The 21,170-nt window shown below is 41.0% G+C and overlaps 1 pseudogene; it reads left to right on the top strand.

The window, feature by feature from the left end:
* Positions 16,751-18,621, top strand: LOC107608679 (annotated as a pseudogene).

Raw genomic sequence — 21,170 nt, 5'->3', positions numbered from 1 at the left:
AAATTGACCATGTATTTCAAATTTAAAAAAAAAAAAAATTGATATTACTGTTGGAAATACCATAGGAATAATCCGACAGTAACAATGTGTGAAACAACACTTTTTGGCGCCAATAATACCGTCAAAAGAATCCGCAGGTAACCAATTGGTTTTTCAACCTGATGATCCGTCGCAACTTCTAACGATAACTACCATCGGACGAAAATATTCGACGGTAAACATTTACCGGCGAGGTTTATACCGCCTGATTATTTCCGACGGTATTTAAATTACCGTGGGATTTTATTTGTTTTTCCGACGATACTCAGTGTTTTTCTTGTTGTGTGGACAAGTATTTTGATAATTAGTTCCTAAATGTAAATTGAATTAAAAATCATTTAAAAATTAATTAACACTACAAGAAAAACGCTGAGTACCGCCGGACTGAATTTGACGATATGAACGGCGCTGGAAATTGTTTATCGACGGATTATTTCGTCCGATGCTAATTATCTGCATTTTTTGTCATTTTTTAATGAATTTTCCGAGACTAAGTTGCTGATTATCGTTGAATTATTCCAACGGTAACTTTGGCGTCATATTATGTCTTTTGGCGCCCAATTACTGTCAAACATTTTGCCGGTAAATGCTACGGTAGTTTTTCTTTCACAATTTAGCCACAATTAGTAGTTAAATTAAAATTCTTGTTAACATTATTAGGGCACAAAATCAAAATTATCAAAAATCAACTAATGATTTATTAAATATCAATTGTTTGAATATAATAAAATATCACAGAAGTAGAATACAATGAAATAGACATAAAATAAATTAAATCCCTAAATTCTACAAATTCCGGTAATTGTCGTCATTGTCGTCTTTCCCCTGCTGAGACGGCGGAGTAGGTGCTGATGTCGGTGTCCTACCAGCAGCGTCGCTACCTCCAACACGCATCTGCTCGTTGTACACCTCCATCTGCTCTTATAAATGCTCTAGTCGCTCCAGCTTCTTTGTCATCTGCGAGTTGATGGATGTGGTGTCTCCCATGCATACAAGAAGCTCGTTGTACCTCTGCTCATACTGCTGAGCTTGTTGGTGAAGCTCTTGTGTTAGCTTCTGCATTTCCTCCCTTAAGTTGACAACTTCCTCGGGATCGGCAGGGTTGGTGGTAGAGGCAGAGGCAGATGAAGCCGCAATGCAGAGGTGCAGAGGCCGCTGGTGAAGGACGACCCCAACCCGAAGACACGATTATTGTGGGGTTTAGAGGCGGTCTCGCGCCAAACCCTATCAGGATCCACCACTGAGGTATCGGAGTCGGGGTCGTTGTTCCCACTAAGCGACTAAGATTGCTGGGTCACAGCCTCCAATCTCTGCGTGTAGTCCTCGTGTGTAACATACGTTGTGACTATGATAACAATTAATTGACTTTAAATCAAACAAATTTTAAACTTAGAATTAATTGAAACTCACATAATAAGCCACAGACTGCTCATCAGCAAATATATCCTTGTTGGCCTTCAACTCTCTGCCAGTGTCGCCTCACCATCCAACGACTTAGACTACACATACTGAAATCAACCAATAAAATAAATCAAGAAATAACTAATTCAAGTAATTACAGCCTACTTTTTTTCTTTATGAAGGTTGCCAACCCACCCGTATACTTCAACGACATCGGCGAAGCCCTGTTAGCAAAGTTCGTCAGACGGCGATGCTTGAACTCCTCATCTATTCTAAAATAGGCCTCCAGTTCCTTCTTGATAAATGGATGGATCCAGACCATTAGGTGGTTGCAGAAGTCATTTAGCTAGCTAGTGGTCGAGATCTTCCTGATCATGAGATAATGTTCTGTATCCCATATTAATTTCAACTGCACAAATTGATTCAACAACATTAGTTAGTCGAAATAAAATACAGTTCAAATAAATTTAATTCAACAACATTTGGATTCTTACTGCCCACTTTTGAAACCATCGTTCTCTGGTCTCCGCAGGGATCTTCATGTAGCTCGGCCATCGGTGGTCGTACATTAACTTAATCACCTCAGAGATCTCCTGTGTATATGCATTATTGTTCGATACAAACCTATCAATGAAAAAACTTAAGATTAACAAACACATAAAAACACATATATAAACCTTATCTGTATAAAAGATATTAAAATAGTAATAACTCACGCCTGCATGCCATCAGGCCAAATCCTCATCCATTGGCAACCAACGCCCAATCCTTCACCATTTAACACTCCAAGAAGCACCTTAAGTTGATAATCCGTTTCCAAAAGAGCAAATTGATATAGGCCTATGAAGCTCATGGAGGAAATAGTTACCCACTCAATTTGTCCTTGGGGTGGAGTCATCCTATTAAGCTCTTGCACAATTGCTTCCACTTCTTGGATGATCACCTCTTCCTCACCACTCTTTTCTAGCTCTTCCCTTTCTATCTCAAACTCCAAAGTGGGAGGTTCCTCCAGATCATTGAGGGGGTTGACCAAGGTGGACAAAAAATCATTGATGATGCAATCCACTTCTTTATCAAACTTCCTCAATCCTCCATTTACCTCTTGTGGCTTACTAGTTTTACCTTCCTCCTCTTGTGCATATTTCTTATCCTATCTCCTCTTTTTTTCCTTGAGGCTCCATGTTCTCCTCCTCTATACACTCCTTACTTGATTCTCCACCTTCTTCAAGGGGGATGTCTTGAATGGTTGAGCGTAGTGAGGTCAAGCGGTTCACCGCTTCGGCTATGGTGGCCATGAACTCCGCTTGCGTCCTTCGGAACCCTTCTTGCTCTTGGAAGAATGCTTGAAGGTCTTGTTGTTCTTGGGGCAAGGGTTGGAAAATGTCATATTGAGGTGGAAAAGAAGGTTCAAAGGTTGGAGGAAATGTTGTATAGTTGGAACGTGTGTCATGTAGATGAGGGTATTGAGGTGGTGTATAATGGTGTGGTTCATATGGTTGGTAACAAGGTGTATAGACATTCTGATTCCATGGAGGTGTATAGGGTGGTGCTTGAAGGTTTGGTGGTTGAGGGTTGTGTATGGGTATCTCTCATATCCTTGGGCTTGATATTTACGTAGGGGAGGGTTTGGCTTGTTGTAGTATAAGGGAGGTGTTTGCCATGAGTGTTGCTCATACACAATTGGTTCCTCCCTTAATTGATTCTCCCATTCCATGAAGCCATCCCAACTTGAACTCATCATACCCTACAAAATACTCACAACCAAGCTCCAAGCAATAAGGGTGATATCACATAGAGAAAGTAGGAAATAAAAGCAAAAGACATAAGTAAACAAAAAAAGCAAACACCTAAATATTAACAAAAACAACCAAATAACCAAAAAGTAAGATATTTACACTATCAACATATTTACAACAACCAAAAAGATAGCACTCAATTGCATCCCCGGCAATGGCGCCAAATTTGATAAAGAGAATTATTGCATAGTTTGGAATCGATCAAAACTAGAATCAATTCGTTGGTAGCATGGTCCAGACCAACAATGAATTCTCTCAATCAAATGTTTTAGATTCAATACAAAATAACCGAGATTAAGAGTACTTCAACCTCGGGTCGTTCTCCCTAGGATACAATTGGAAGTGTTTCTCTTTCGGTTGTGAGGAAAAGGGGGGGTTTCAAGAAAGAAAGGAAAGATTAAAAGAACCAAGAAATAAAAGAACTAAGAGATGCTCAAAATTGTAATTAATGCAAGTAAAGAGAAGGTAAGATCAAAACTAGTGAAAATGCTATAAATGCAATGAAGAACCTTGACTTGGGCATGAAGATCCAAGGAATCCTATCATCGCCATAACCACAACTATGGTAATTATGATGAGTCAATCTCGCCTAGTCAACCGCAACCATCGAGGAGTAAGTCAAGCAAGCATAATTGACCTTAATCGATAAGTCCTAACCAACTTACCAAACTAGTTGGTAAAAGGCTAGCGTCAATGGAAACAAGAGTCAACTAACTACCCAAGAATTATCACTAAATGTCGGACATTATGACTCTAGTATCCTTGGAACTCAAACCACAAGCCAAGGTGGGAAAATCTACTCAAATTCTAAAGTTGGCATTTTCACAAACACCTTGTGTGCATAAAAGTAAAACATGGAAAATTACAAAGTAAAATAACAAACTATAACCAACTATCAACAAAACCAAACATAAACAAGCAAACAAGCATAAAGAAAGCATGAAACATTAAATTCATCAATCAAAACTTCAAGAAACTCAAAATTGCAATTATAAACAAAGTAACTTGAACCAAGGCAAAAGGAAGTAAATGTGCTATAATTAAAAAGGAAATTGAGAGTACTTACAATAAAGATGAGCAAAATCCAAAATTAAGCTTGCTATAAAATGCTACATGAAGATGGAAATTAAACCCTAAGAGAGCATTTTTTCTACTCTACTCCTACTCCTACTCCTAATGCATTTTCTACCTAATCTACCCTAATGAAAGCTTATCCTTCATATGTGTTGAATCCTACCTTATATAGCACTTCATTTCAGCATTTCAGCCTCCCAAAAATGAGCCAAGGGCCTCCAAATTCGTGCAGTACGTGTTTCATTAATGAATTCACGTGCAGGGACCTGTGCGGATGCACAGATGTGTACGTCCGCACAGGTGCGTGCGTACGCACACATGAAAATTCTTGCTTGTGCGCGTGCAGGCAGGGTTGTGTGCACGCACACTTCGCTGTGTGTGCTTTTCCTTGTTTTCTTAATGTTTTCTCCCTTGTACATGCTTCCTTCCACTTTTGGCTATTCATTCTTGCCTCCAAGGCCTGAAATCACTCACAAACCATATCACGGCATCGAATGACATAAAAGTGGAATTAAAAATCACTAATCTAAGCATTAAAATGAATGTTTTCACATTTAGAATCAAATTAGGGATCAAACACAACAGTATGCTATTTTGGTGCTTAAGTGTGAGTTCATGTGCTAGAATCCATCCAAATTTAGTCAAAATATGCCAACAAATATAGACTCATCAGACGCATTAGACAAATCACCCACCGCGGGCTTTGTCACTGGATCTATAAGGGTGTAGCAAAAGGAGGCACGTAGTTCAGGTTCGGGACCATGATGAACTGCTGGTACATTGGACCCACCTGTGATGTCACAAGGATCGACAGAGTAGTCGGGGTAAAGGGCGATGACTGAGCAGTCCCTGGAGATTCGGTGCAAACCTTTCTTCTACTGCGACCACGAGATCCACTCGATCTACCTCTGCTACCTGTCATCATGTCTGCAAAGAGAATATATTATTAACACTAATCAGCATATATACTACACAAATCCTTCAACATTTATATTATTTTTAAAAAAATTTGACATAACCTCTCTTAAAATTAGACATATATCCACCTTTACAGTTCCCACAAATCCAGCCAACTTCAGTCCACGACATCAGTCAAAACCCTCTAAATTCTTAACAATTAAACTCAATTAAACAAGGAGTTTTCATATTCAAATCCAAAACAATAATTCTTAAACTCATGAAGGTTGAAGATATAATATGTAAGCTAGAGGACCAAAATCTTATACCTTAAAATAATAAATAAACCTTGAACATGACTAATTTTAAATCTAAAGCATCCTTGTTGATGCATGATTAACAACATAACAAATATGGTACTAGTATATACATATGTCTTGCAAGTTTAAAATCATACACAAATGATAACATACCTTATTATCATATTATTATCAATAATATTAAATGATTAATTGAGTTGTTACAAAATTTAAAAAAAAAATTTAAATCCTAAACCCAATTTCACAGTAATCAATTTCAAACCCTAAATCTAATTTCATGGTAATATAATTTAAACTCTAAATCCCAAATTCATATCACTTTATTCATAAAACATATATTAAAACCAATTTCATAGCAAAATCTAAACATCAATAATAGAAATGGCCGACTTACTTGAAATGGAGGAGGTAGCCGGCGGCGTAGCAGACTCGTTGTCGTGGTGGCGAGGCGGTGCATATTCTTCACGAAGCAGAGGTGTGGCTTGAGCAACTATCTCGTTGCGAAGAAGGGATAGTGCAACGAGAGGAGGGAGGCGGCAGCGGCAAAGGTGTTGACGGAGCGGCGAGGAGAGGAAACAAGTAGAGAGGGAGTGGGATAAGAAAGGGTAGAGAAAGAGAGAGAAGAGATTTCGAAATGAAGGAAGAGAGAATTCACGCTTTGAATTTTAAGGTTCCTTATTGTCGGATTTACCGGCGGATAAATCCAACGGTAACATATACCAAAACATAACATTCCACTAAAATGGATTTATTGGTAGATTTTTCTGCCGGTAAATTCCATGATACATTTCGTACCTATTTTTTCCATTTTTTCTCTAACTATTATCGGTGAATTTACCGTCGAAAACGAAAATTCATCGGTAATGATTTGACCTGACGAATTTTACATAAAAACCGTTCCTAAATTTGTCGGTAAAGTCAACGCTAATGTGTAATGCTAAATCCGACGGTAAATCCAACAATACTTAGTGTTTTTCTTATAGCATAAAACAATAACACATTTTGTACTTTTATCTATCTAAGTAACAAATTCTATTATTATTATTATTATTATTATTATTATTATTATTATTATTATTATTATTTTTTGTCTTTCTTTTATAATTTTTAATTATTTTTATATGTTTTATATTTGTTCTTACAATTTAAAATTTTTAGATCTGTCATTAATTCACTGATCTTTTGCCACGTGTAATTTTTTTTTTTTTATGTCATTTCTATATTATTTGGTGTAGCTGATGTTAAAGTTAAACTCCTTTCATCATTTAGCCATATAGTTGTTGTTTTTTTACTATCCTTTGTGTCATTTATTTCGGGTATTATGTCTCATACAAAAAGACAAAATTGACTTGCTGCCTATCTATACTTAGTATATTACTATTCCAATAAAGTGGATGTAACATGTGAAAATTTTCCAATCAGAATGTTCTCATGTTCTTTTACCGACCATAGCGTGAAGTTATTGACTTATTTTAAGGGAATGTTGAACTAAAATTTTTTTATTAAATATAAAAAAAATTTAATTATTAAAAAAATATTATTAATTAATAATTTAATATTTTTTATATAAAAATTAATTTTATTTTAAATTATTATTTAATTATATAATATTTTTTCTCAGCAAAAATTAATTTATTGTTGATTTTAATAAGGCTTGAAATCTGAAAAGGATCTGCGGATCCCCTATGGTAATACGCATCAATTATCCTAGTGGCTACTTGATGGACTAATATATATTGGATCTAATCCAAACTTGGAATAACATGAAAAGTGAGTGGCCAACAATCAATTAACTGCAACGGTTTTGTGGCCTTTTCTTATTAAATCAGTTAAATGCAGTAGCACCTACTCCTCGGTAGATGTTGCTTCTGAACAATTACAGCTATATATAGCCGCCCCCATCCAGGCCATCCCTATTCATTATAGTGTACTGATCATTATTTATTATATGAATAAATAATTATTTATGTTCGTCTATTCGAATGTTCGGTGAATCAGGACAAACGGGTACTGAAGTAGAGATTCGGAAGGATTGGGACCTGGGCGCGGGTCGTGAAGCTGGAGGAGGTTGCGTGTTAGGAAATGCAGGATGACGATGTGGTGGGGTCATCTGTAAGTACTCCAACATTTAAATTAGTATCTGTACAAGAGGCAGTGATTTAGAATTAGAATAGGTGACGTATTTTTAGAGAGGGGTAGGTCCCTCCCCTCTTATAGTCCGTACTCCGGAGACCCTTTGCGGTCACCATCTTTTTGAAAGCTTCTGCTAGCTGTCCAAATTCCACGTGGATGAGGAAAGGAAGGCAGGTCTCCTCCTGGCTCGGGTCGAATGACCCGTCGGGTCGGCTGCTCGTATCCGGACCAGGGTTGCTGATGGGTTGGGCCGGAACAGTGCCCCAACGTACCAACTATGAGCGCAGAAACTCGTAGTTGGCGCGTTTGATCTACTATTCTACTTGCCTCTGCCAGTCGAGTTCTCATGGGGTTGGAAATCCGTGATAGAGTTCGTGCCCCCAACGTGCTAGTGGCCTTTGCCCGTTACTAAAAACGTTGCCTCGATTCTCGCACCGAGCATTTGATGTTCATTATGGCTGATTTGAAACTCGGGTAAAAAACCTATTTTGCCCCTACCTTTCGTGCTCCCCAGTGTCACTTACTATCTTGCATTCTCCCCTTTTGCTCCTTATTCCTTCATACTTCTTCCAATTCACTGCCTTCATCATCATTCTCCTCTTTCTTGACTTCTATCGCTACGAGTTTTGCTGCACTTTCCATGGATCCACCTTTCCTTTCTACACAATTTCTTGGTAGGTTTTGGCTGCCTCCATCTCTTTATGGACGATCCTGGTTTCGTTTTCATTTTTGCCATTTTTGTTGCGTTCCTTCTTCATTGTTTATAATTGTTCTTGCCTGGGTTACGCTACTGTTAGGTAGGTTACTAGGGGTTGCCATTAGGTAAATTAGTCTTGGCTCTTAATTGATTATAGATTAGTGCAGAATAGAAGTGTAACAGAACGTAGTGTTAGTTTCTGTTTCCCCCATTTCCCGACCTCCCAGATTTGACTTTAAGTGATGTTCCCACTGTAGGTATGGCGCAGCATCCCATCCCGAGAACTCCGGTAGACCGTTATATTTGGGTTACTTTCGACGTGAAGGACACGGCGTTTAAGATAACTCTCGAGGAGCTCCAGGAGTTCCGCAACTTTGATCTGCTCTGTGGAGGAGGTCCCAATGAGGAGTATTACGACACGTTCGTTCCTGGAGACCGGGAACGCATTTGTCACATAAACATGAACACCGCCCGAGTTGCCGATTGGATGTGGGTGTACAAGCCCATGTTCACCAACTTGGGGATTTGACTTCCCTTCTCCCCTTTTGTTATCCCTCTCTTGAATCGATGTGATGTGGCGCCATCACAATTACATCCGAACAGCTGGGCATCCATTCGTTGTTTCGATATGGTATGCGAATACTTGGAGCTACTGATCTCAGTAGAAGTCTTCCTCTACTTCTTTCTTCTGACCAACCCTTCAAAAGAAGGAAAACATAAAAAATGATACATGTCGTTCCGAGCCGTGCAGGGTCGACGGATCTTCAGGTTGTTCAAAGATTCGTTCCATGGTTTCAAGGAAAAATATTTCAAAGTACGACCCGCTGAAGGTTGGCATCCCTTCTGGCTGACTTTAGAGGGAGAACGTCGGATACCGACCTTTTGGAGCTTCGGTGCCTGGGCCAATATTTTCATAAAGAGTACTTATAAGGGTCTAAGTCAGCAAAACTGGGACATCACCGATATATTATTGGCCATTTTTAGAAAGAATAACCTCAACCCCTATCTGTTGATGGGTGACCTTGAAACGGGTAGAAGTTATGTGGGTGAGTCGTCGGGTTGTGCTCCTTTTGTGATTTCATTTGCTCCGACTTGTATACCTGTCTAACTTGTGGTCCGTAACGTTTGGGTTCTGCTTTCTTGTTTCAATATCCATGGCTGCCGAGTAAATGGGTATCAGCAACTTGATGGCTCAATTCCTTCCGGGGAAAAGCAGCGATAGCTCGGAAACTCCTTCAGCTATGGCTCCGCCTTCCCCAACACCCAAGGTTCAATTGCGACATCCTCCTCAAGAAAACGTTGGTCCTAGTGCCACGTGTGAACCTCCGATCTGAGGAGATTCCCAAGGATGAGGCGGGCCCCAACCTAACCATCCTGGAGAATCCTAAGAAGAGGAAGGCGACGTACAGTCCATAGGACGCACTCACCGTGATGGAGAAGAATTTCGATGCTGGGGGATTCATCGATTCCCAGCTTTTGGCAGGCACTAATGACTTTTTCCATGGTAGTGACTTGGCCTCTCAAGCTAGGTGAGTTTATCGTTGCATGCTTCATGCTGTAACTATTGCAAGGAAAGCGGAACCCGTTCTGGCCCAGGCTGGGGTGCTAGACGGTAAGTACCGCTCGGCACTGCGGGAGATCGGTGGTTTGAAAGATGAGATGGAAACTACTAAGACCAAGTTGGTAGACACGGAAGAGAAATTGAAGGTTTTTGACGGGACGGTGGCCCGCCTTGCCGACCAGAAAATGACCCTCGAGAGCCAGCTTGGCGCCGCATTGGGTCGAGCGACTGTGGTGGAGGCCAAGGTTGCTGATCTGGAGAAAAAGCTAGCCAAAGCCGTTGAGTCGGCAGATACTGCCAAGGCTGAGATCACAGGCTTGAAGGGGGAGGTCGCCGGTTTAAAAAAGAAGAACAAGGAAACTGTCAAGAATGCTCGCGAGTTGATTGGAGGTACTGAGGAGGCGATCAAGGCGCAGGCCAAGCTGCTGTCTCCCGACGTCGATACCTCGGCAATTGGGCTTTCAAGACTATCCATGATGGTAAGATAGTCGATATTTTGAGAAAGTAACTTGTAATTTCTTCCATTGGACTTGTACTTTTGTTTTCTCCTTAACTGGGCCAATGTGGCACCTTACCTTGTAATCGATCTTTCGGACTTGTAGTTTTCTTAGAACTTGCTTATTTTGTCGTAAATGATTATCGTTAGGTCATTATCGTGCCTTTCCTTTTAACCGTTTTCGTTCACTTGAATGCATTGGTTATTTTGCTTTGTCCCCGTTTGGCTTTCAAGTTGTTAGCCGTTACACATTGGGTATCGTGACTTACAATTTCTTTGGCTCCCGGGGTGATCAGTCCCGAGGTGTTGTCGGGTCACGTGGGCCTTGCAAAGCTTTCATCGTAGGCCCCGTGAGAAAAATTTGCGAGTAAACAAGCAAATGTATGCATGGTCGATAAAACAGTTATAATGATGATAAAATAAAGAAAGCAATTGAACTTGGTACGTTATAGAGGCGATATATTCAAAACATCTAAAAATAAGAGACAAGGTTTGTGGAAAGGTGACCACGAAAATGGTAGGTCATCTGTCATGAGTAGAACCTTTTCAGGTTTGCTACATTCCACGTTCTCGGGACGTCGCTCCCGTCTAGCCTCTCCAACTTATAAGCGCCTTTCCCGAGGACTTTTTTTACTCTGTACGGGCCTTCCCAATTTGCCTTCTCCTGGGGTCGGTAAGCCGGCGTAATACCAGGTCGCCTTCCTCGAAACTCCTACCGAGGACTTTCCCGTTGTACTGCAACGCTATTCTTTGCTTCAATTTAGTTTCCCTCAAATAAGCCATCTCCCTTGTCTCGTCAATCAGGTCCTTCTCCACAGCTTCTTCACCACCACTGAGGAGTAACCTCAGGTTCAACTCCCCAATTTCAACTGGAATCACCACGTCTACACCGTAGGTAAGCTGGAAAGGCATTTCTCCGATAGTGAACTGAGGTGTTGTCTTATAGGACCACAAGACCGAGGCTAGTTCGTCTTCCCATGAGCCCTTTTTCCTGATCAAGTCACTTTTTCAACCCTTTGAGAACAGTTTTGTTTGCCGCCTCCACCTGACCATTACTTTGTGGGTGTTCTACCGAGGAGAAGTTCTGCTTAACGCCTAACCCAGAGAAAAATTTCCCGAACTTCTTGCCTACAAACTGCGTCCCATTGTCCGATATCACGATTTCAAGAATACCGAATCTGGTGATTACTTATCTCCACATGATTTTCCGACAATTTGCTGACGATATGCTGGCCAGCAGATCCGCTTTTACCCATTTAGTATAGTAGTCGATGGCTACTATCAAATACTTGACTTCCCAAGGCCAACCGGAAATATCCCTAGGAGGTCAACTCCCCACTGAGCGAAAGGTCGGGAGGCCAGCATCGAGCTTAATTCTCCTGTTGGAGCCTTGTAGAAGTTGGCATGTTCCTGGCATTTCTTGCACTTCTTGACGAACTCTTGCACATCCGACATAATTGTGGGCCAATAGTATCCGGCTCTGACGAGCTTCTAGGCCAATGCTTTTCCTCCGATGTGGTGGTCGCAACGCCCCTCGTGGACTTCGCTTAGGACGTAGTCCATTTGGTTGGGGTGTAGGCATTTCAGCAAAGGTTGGTTGAGCCCTCATTTATATAGTTGTCCTTGTATCACCACATACTTAGCTGCTTCTCTTTTTGTTGCTCTGGCCTTCTTCTCGTATTTAGGGAATTTGCTGCCTTCCAAAAAGCGAAGAACTGGGTCCATCCACGAAAGGGAACTCAACACTTGGGTTACACATAGAGCTATTGATGGCTCCGTCACTAATCCGTGAATCAGAGATCGGTTTCCCGTGCCAGGTTTTGTGCTCGCTAGCTTTGACAAGAGGTCGGCCCTGGCGTTCTTTTTCCTGGGTATGTGTTGGACCGTTACCTCTTCAAAATCCTCACATAGCTTCTTCACTTTCTCTATATATTTTTGAAGAAAGAAATCTCTGGCTTGGTAATTCCCGTTGACTTAAGAGGTCACAATTTGAGAATCACTGTTGACTTCAACTCTCGATGTGTCGACCTCCTTAGCTATGACTAATCCCTCTATCAAGGCTTCGTACTCCGCCTGGTTGTTAGAAACCAGAAAGTCAAACTTAATTGATTGCTCATAAATCACTCCCGCTGATGTTTCAAGAATTATCCCTGCTCCCCCAAACACTTGATTGGAGGCTCCATCCACACGGAGCTTCCACCGTGTATTCGTATTCCCAGGCGAGTCTCCCATCACTTCCACTAGAAAATCTGCCATTGCTTGGGCCTTGATCACATGTCTGGGTTCATATCGCAGGTCGTACTAGGATAATTTGACCGCCCACGTCATCATGCGACCCGCCAAGTCGAGTTTTTGTAGAACTTGGCGAATGGCTTGGTCGGTTCTTAGGGTGATCAGGTGGCCGTGAAAGTACTGCATCAACCTTTGAGACGAGATCAATAGAGCGTAGGACAGCTTTTCTAACTTGGTGTATCTTAGCTCTGCTCCTTGGAGCACCTTACTGATGAAATACACTAGCTGTTGGATCTTGTCTTCTTCTCGGATGAGAACAGCCGCCATAGCTTGTTCCGTCACCACCAAATACAAGAACAAGGGTTCGCCTTCTTTTGGCCTGCCGAGAATAAGGGGTGCCGAAAGTATTCTTTTGAAGTGGTTGAATGCCTCCTCACAAGCCGGAGTCCATTCGAAGATTATTCCCTTTTTCATCAGATTGAAGAAATGGAGGGCCTTCGCTGCCGAGGCCCCAAGGAATCGAGATAAGGCTGTGAGCTTCCCAGCCAGCCTCTGCACACCTTTGACACATCCTAGGCTCGTCATTCCAAGGACGGCTTCACATTTGTCTGGGTTGGCCTCTACCCCCTTTTGTGTTATCATGAAGCTCAGGAACTTCCTAGCTTCCATTGTAAATGTGCATTTAAGGGGGTTGAGCCTTATATTGTGTTTCCAGAGTGCCTTGAAGATGGCTTCGAGGTCACCAACTAGGGTGCTTGGCTCAGCTATTTTCACCAAGACATCATCGATGTATACCTTGATCGACTTGTCGATGAGGTCATTAAAAACTTTGCTCATCAGTCTCTGGTAAGTAGCTAGCGTTATAAATGCAGTTTTTTTCTCATCGGGATGGTGCATCGGGATTTGATTATACCTAGAGTGCGCGTCCATGAAGCTCAAAAACCGGTATCCTGCCGCTGCGTCTACCCAGCCACATCGAGTACTCCAGCTTCCTAATGAACCCCGCTTTCAACATAGGGTTTAGGGTTTAGGGTTTAGGCTGGCCGTCTGTTTAGCCACCTCATTAACCCTTTCCTGACATATCTTTCTTTGTCGTTGCGCCACCGGCTTAGCGTCTGGCTTAACAGAAAGTCAGTGAGACATGAACTCGGGGTCTACCTCTGACATATCGGCCGGAGTCCAAGCGAACAGGTCGTCGTTTGCTCTAACAGCCTCCATGAGGGGTCCTTTTAGCTCATGCGGGAACTTTCTGTTTACGAAAGTGAACCTTTCCTCCGTGTCGCCAACTCAGAATTTCTCTAAATCACCTTCGGGCTCTGACCTTGGTTTGTCATCTATTCTTGCATCCAAGTCGGCCAAGAACACCCCAGATGCCTCTTTTGACTTCTTTCTCAAGGAAAGACTACCGTTGTCGCAAGCGACTACCGTTTCTAGGTCTCCCCTAATGGAACCAATGGTTCCGTTGTCGGCCATGAACTTCATGTTAGAAATTTGGTGTATATGACCGCTGAGAATTCATTGATTATTTTCCTTCCAAGGATGACATTGTAGGCTATGGAGTCTCTCAAAACAACAAACTCTGTCATTACCAACCTCTTACTTTTGCCCAATGCAGATCGGGAGATAAATTATCCCGTCAGGCCTTATGTAGTTGTTACCCAAACCGATGACGCCATGTTGGTGGGTCTTGAGATCAGCTTCTCTAATCCCTAAGGCATCGAACACATTTCTGAACATAATGTTGCAGTCCACCCCTGTCTCAACGAGAATCCGTTTGACTAAGTCTGTCCCGATTATCACCGTGATCAACATGGGTGGGTTTTTGGGGTGATCGTGGCACCATCGGTCCTCTAGGCCGAAGGATATCTCGGGAGGTTCCTTAGACAGGGCCTTGGGGTTTCCCGTTGACACGGCTAGGACCTTAGCGTCTTTCCTTGCTGCCGATTTTGACTTGGGGGTGCATCTCGTCCTACCATGATGTTATTAACGACTATTGGGCCGCTGTCAGGGTTCTCATTGGATGTTTGCCTTGGCTTTATGGTGCGGCTTCGGTCTTCCTCCGATTGCTCACGTTCTCTTCTTCTTGGCTCTCTTATGAACTGGGAGAACTCAGTCAGCTTGCCTTCACGAATAGCCTGCTCCAAGGCATCTTTTAGATCAAAAAAGTCTTGCGTCTTGTGACCAAAGCCTTTATGATAGTCGTAATACAAGCTCTTATTCCCGCCTGTCCTGTCCTTCAGTTGTCAAGGTTTTGATAGGATGTCTTTGTCTGTAATTTGTTGATAAACTTCCACTATGAGGACCGTGAGGGAGGTATAGTTCATGAACTTCTCCACTAGAGGAAATGGCTTGGACTATTTTCCCGACGCCTCTTCCTTCGGTATCTCTTTTGGTTTGTCTGCATACACAGGTTGGAGGGGAGGTGGGTTGGTAGGTTATCGCTTATTGACCGCCACCACCTAGCTGACCTCCTCATCGTTGATGTACTCTCTTGCCATATTCTAGATCTCCTACATGGTCTAGACGGGCTTGGTGGTAAGGTACTTCCTAAAGTCTTCGTTCAGCAAACTATTCGTCAAGCACATGCTAGCTACTGAGTCGGTCAGGCCGTCAATTTCCAAGCACTCATGGTTGAACCTATCCAAAAATTTTTGGGTCAGTTCCCCGGCTCTGTGGGTGATACCCAGCAGATTGATAGGGTGTTTGGCCTTGGCGATGCACGTGGTGAACTCTGCCAAGAAACTGCGAGTTATATTCGAGAAGGCCGTAATGGACCCCTGCGGAAGCGCGTTGAACCACCATATCGCGGGGCATACTAATGTTACCGGGAAGGCTCGACACCTCACTACGTCGCCGACACCTTCTAGGTTCATCCTGGCCTCAAAGGCCGTCAGGTGTTCCTTAAGGTCTTTGGTCCCGGCATACTTCATGTTAGTTGGCTTGTCAAAGTGCTTCAGCAGTCGGACTTTAAGGATTGAGGGGTGGAAAGGGGTTGTTCCCATGATAATGGGGTCCCATCTTCTCCTCCCTCTGCTTTTCCGAGTTTCTCCATGAGCTTCTGTTTTCTCGGGGGTGCAGGAGCGAGTTCGAGCGTCGGTCTCTGCACGCTCGTTATCCCTCCTGGGATCCCTCCCACAATCACCCGACCTCTTCATGGGGGATCGGGTGCGTGACAGGCTGGGGCAGGTGTCCCTGCTGCGGGAGGGATGGTACCAGTCTCTCGCTTCTAGTTTTCGTTCCAAGTTCTGCACTTCGTACCTAAGTTCTTGCATGATTTTTGAGTTTTCGTCCCTTGTTCCTCCGAAAGGACGCTTTTCGGGAGATCTGGAGTGTTGGTTTTCTCGCTGGGTTACCGGCCTCAACTGCTCACGAGAGGTGCTTGCGGAGCTCATCCTACTTCTCATGCGGGCTCCTCCTTCTTCGCAAAGTTCCTCCGACGATGGAAACATCTCCATACTCACACCAGGTCCCCACAGACAGTGCCAATATTTGTCTACTTAGGTGTTCGATGGATCGGGAGAAACGGGTACTGGAGCAGAGACTCGGAAGGGTTGGGACCTGAGCGCGAGTCGCGAGGCTGGGATCCGCGGGGTGACGATGTGGTGGGGCCACCTGCAAGGACTCCGACGCTCAACTCAGTATCCGTACAAGAAGCGGCAGTTTAGGGTTAGAGTAAGTGACGTACCTCTGGGGAGGGGTAGATCCCTCCCTTCTTATAGTCCGTACTCGGGTGGGCCCTTTGTGGCCAGGCCCACCTTTCTAGAAGCTTCTACTAGCTGTCCAAGCTCCACGTGGATGAGGAGGGGAAGGCAGGTCCCCTCCTAGCTCGGGTCGAATGACCCGTCAGGTCGGCCGCTCGTATCTGGACCCAGGTCGCTGATGGGTTGGGCCGAAATAATTTCTAACCATAAAAGATTTTAACGTTAATAAAATTGACTATAAAAAATTAAAATTAAAGTAATACTCATATAAGATAAATTTTGTTAGAAAAAAAGATCAATTATTAAATTTTTATTGATAATTACATATATACCTTTTTTTTCTAATTTCTTTTTCAACTTCCTACCATAACTACCACCACATCCGTTGCAAAATCTACTATCCTACTGTTGGATCTGACAGAAAGAGAGAACATGTATATATATTCAATTTGTTCCCCTTGGCTCGGGAGAAGAAGTGATGGTTGAGGCAATGGTGGTTCCCAACAAGAACAAGGAGAGCAGCCTCCTCTTAGGCCGCTTCGAGATAGGAAAGCTCCTGGGCTACGGAACCTTTACGAAGATGTACAACGCGCGCAACATCAAGACCGGTGAGGGCGTCGCCATCAAAATCATCGACAAGGAGAATATCCTCAAGAGCGGTATCGTCTCCCACATCAAGCGTGAGATGTTCATCCTCCGTCACATCCACCACCCTAACATCATCCAACACTTCGAAGTCATTGCCATCAAATCCAATATCTACTTTGTCAAGGAGTACGTCTACGACGGTGAGCTCTTCAACAAGGTCGCCAAAGGCCACCTCAAGGAAGACCCTCACTCGAAAGTACTTCCAGCAACTCATCTCCGTCGTCTCCTTCTATCACAACAGAGGCGTCTTTCACCACGACCTCAAATCGGATAACCTCTTGCTCAATGAGAATGCCGACCTTAAGGTCTTCGATTTCGGCCTAAGCGCCGTTTCTGATCGGATTGGACAGGACGACTTGTTCCACACTTTTTGCGGAACTCCTTCTTATGTGGCACCTAAGGTTCTTGCCAGGAAGGGTTACGGCGCTGCCAAGGTTGATATCTGAGGCTCCAATTACATATCTGAAATTGTTGTTGTAATTTAAATTTGTGGTGGTTGTAGCAAGATGTAAAAGAAGTGAGATGGTAGATTTTACAACAGATTTAGTGGTGGTTATGGAAGGAAGATGAAGAGAGATGAGAAAAGAGAGGGGTATTTACGGAATCATTAACAAAAATTTAATAATTAGTCATTTTTGTCCAAAAAAAATTTATCTTGTATGGATATAATTTTAGTTTCAATTTTTCATGATTAGTTTTGCCAGCGTCCAAATTTTTCATGATAAAAAATGACTATTTATTCTATGTATATTTTTTAAACCATATAACTAAGAAATAACGAATGGCAACATAGTGATTGGGGATTATACTATTTAATACTGGTGTTTTTATTTATTAAGCAATTATGATTTTTATTTATTTAGTTCTTTCTACACCGGCCCAAATAATCACAATTTCACAGGTCTCAATAAGGTTAAAGAATTGTTGAATACATATCATATCTGGAACAAGGAAATAATTGATAAAGTATTTCCACCAGAAATTGCATCCCGAATTCGTAGTGTCAAGGTGAACGATGCAGGGATAGATAAACTGGTCTGGATCTGGAATAAACAACAATAATATTATGTGAGCTCTGGCTACAGGGTTGCATAAAGTTTCGCTCACCCTTCCATTGAACAATACCCTCTAATAATGCAGAACACAACCATCTGGAAGAAAGTTTGGAGATTAAAAATTCCTTCTAAAATTAAACTCTTTCTATAGAAAGCATTACATGAAAAATTATCGATTTTGACCATCATTCATCACCGCTTCCCAACGATAAGTCCAATGTTTTCAAGGTGTCATTCTGAGCCCGACACCGCTAGCCACTATCTTCGAAGGTGTGGGCAAGCTGGAAAAATCTGGAAAGCTTCACCTATGAATTTCCAATTTGTGACATTATAATCGGCAACGTTTATGGACTGGTGGCAAGAAGTGGAGGTAGTAATTAGAAATGGGGTTGAAGGAGAACGAACTATGAGCTTATTTCTAGCAATATGTTGGAGGATTTGGAAAGCTAGAAACAAGGAAGTGTTTGAAGGTGACAAAGTTTCCGGAAGATACATTATGGAGGCAGCAAAAGAGCTGATATGGGAGATGAGACACAATATAGAGCAAATGGGTCAATGAGATTTTTTTTTCTCTCTTAAGATATTTGTTATTACTTTATCTTTCTTATTTTAATTGTCTTTCTTTTAGACATTATAATTCTTTTTCAGTGAATTGTAATATCATAACTTCGAAAAAAAATAAAGAAAAAATTAATATTTTTGATAAAGAAAAAAATTAATTTTGATGAAAAAACTAAAATAAAATATAATAAAATATTTGAAAAAAATATTTTAAATATTATAAATAAAATTAAAATTTAATCTAAATATTAAAAATTAAAATAGTACTTTACTCTTATTTTAATGTAATACTTTATAGTTATTTTCTATTATATTACATGTTTGATGGTTATTGAAGAAAAAATTTAGTCATGATAACTAATACTAACTATTTCTTTAAGGTGAATTTTGAAAACCAAATTACTCAACTATTGGAAAACTATTTTTACAAATGATAAAAATTTTCAAAGAAATTCTTGTTATATATGTTTTTGTGATTTCGAAATCAAAAGACAACTATTTAATCAAATCAAAATAAACCATGGTTCATTATATAATATTTGGAAATAGAACTGACTCCTCCAATAAGTATTAATTTTTTAAAAGTATATCAAATACTCTATGTTTGTCAATGAACAAGGAGACAGACAAATGTAACAAATATTAGGCAGAATTATAAATATGTATGTAAGGAACTAATAGACGTTTTAAAATTGTATTTTATTTAAACTTTACATGAATAAACATCACAATAACACTTTACAGAATTTCAAAGTGTTTATATACTATAAGAAAATAGAGTATTTTTAACAAAATTTTTTGTCAAATTTAAAATTATTACAAAAAATTAATTTTTTTAACAAAATTTGGTGATTATTACAGAATAACAATATTTTGTAACAATAATACAATTTGTTACAAAACGTTCTAATATTTTCTAATAACCTGCTTTTTTTTTTTTTACAAATTATGTTGGCTTTTGTAACGAATCGGCATTTTGTAACATAAATAATAATAGTTAAATGTAAAAAGTAAAAATTCTAATTCGGTGTCTCATTTTCACTCATGTCTTCCCTTTCTCTGTGGTTCCACATACAGCAGTTGAACAATGGAGCCCCTAAAAGAAAAAGAGAATGCGACGTCAGCAATGTCGTCTGCGTCGACTCCCTAGTAGCCTTTGTTCTGCCTTGTTTCTGCCTCGCCTTCATCTCTTCCGCCGTCGTCGTCGTCTCATGTGTGTCATCATCGTCATGCTCGTCTTCGTCTCCTCTATATTGTCGTCGGTTTATGTTCCGTTATCCATGGTGGTGCTCTTCTGTGTCATCGCTGTTCGTGATAGTCATCTCCTACTATGCGTTGCCTTTCATGCTCGTGTTGCTCCTCTAGACCCTGGTCCTCTGCCTCTGCTGCTCTGGTTCATCTCGGCCATTCTCCTTCTCCACGGTAGTGCTCGGTGTTATCGTTCCCTAGTTGTTGCGCATTGCTTGGTTGCTAGTTTATGCTCTACTAAAGGTAAATGTTATTTGAATATTGTCGGCTATATTGTTATTTAATATTTTTACTGTCTATGAAAATATTGTTCTATAATCTATTTGATAATCTGATTTTTGGTTCTTTAGGAAGTTGATTTTGATTCTGTTTTTTCTTTTTTGTTTCATGATTTTGATTCTGTTTTTTGCTTCTTTGTTATATGATTTTGATTATCTTTTTGCATATACTTTTATATTTGTGAACCGAGTGTCTTATTGTGACAACTACATTATGCTTATTAATATAGAAATATTAATTAAATTTTGTTATTAATTTTATGTTTTTTACAATGCATTGAACTAAAATAGTTTATATTGGGAGTTCTAGAGAATGGACTTGGAATTTAGTTTAAATAGAGTCCTTTGAGAGTGGTAGTCATTGTCATGCTAGGTTATGTCTCTCTGCTCTTTTTTCCACTCTTTCTTTATATCCTTCTCTTATCTGTTCTCATCTCTTGTAGAAATTAGTCCAATTGTCAACTACCATAAATATTGGATTAATTATGACCATAATCCCAATTTAAATTTGAAATTTCAATAGGCGCGCACCTTCATATTAGAAATGGTTCTTAATTGAGATTTGATTACACAATTGTTGAAGCAAACTAACCCTATAATAATTACATGAGCAAAACATAAGTACTTTGCGTGTCTCCAATTATTAATTTCAAAAAGATAAAGCAAATACGGAAGAAAAATCAAATTCACAAGCAAACACAAAATGAAAATGAATTAAGAGACAGATGTTCGACGATGATGGCTCGAAGACAGATGCTTGACGAAGCGAATAGAGACGATGACGACGAGGATAGAGACAACGACGAGGATAGAGGTGGCCAACAACGATGACAACAGAAACTTCGAACTGACCTGCCGACGACAACAACGAAAGAAGCTTCGAGTAGCGAGGATGACAACCGCTGGTGGTCACTGGCGGCACCGATAGTGATAGGGATGGTGGAGGCGTTCTTTCTGCATGTTTTAGGAAATTAGGATTGGAAGGGAGAGGGAGGCATTCGTGACTTCGTTCTGCTCATTTGGGACTGGGTTA

The sequence above is a fragment of the Arachis ipaensis genome, chromosome B07 (genome assembly GCF_000816755.2).
Source record: "Arachis ipaensis cultivar K30076 chromosome B07, Araip1.1, whole genome shotgun sequence".
Taxonomy (NCBI): Eukaryota; Viridiplantae; Streptophyta; class Magnoliopsida; order Fabales; family Fabaceae; genus Arachis; species Arachis ipaensis.
The sequence above is the reverse complement of the archived record's forward strand: the minus strand, read 5'-3'. Positions and strand labels throughout refer to the sequence as shown.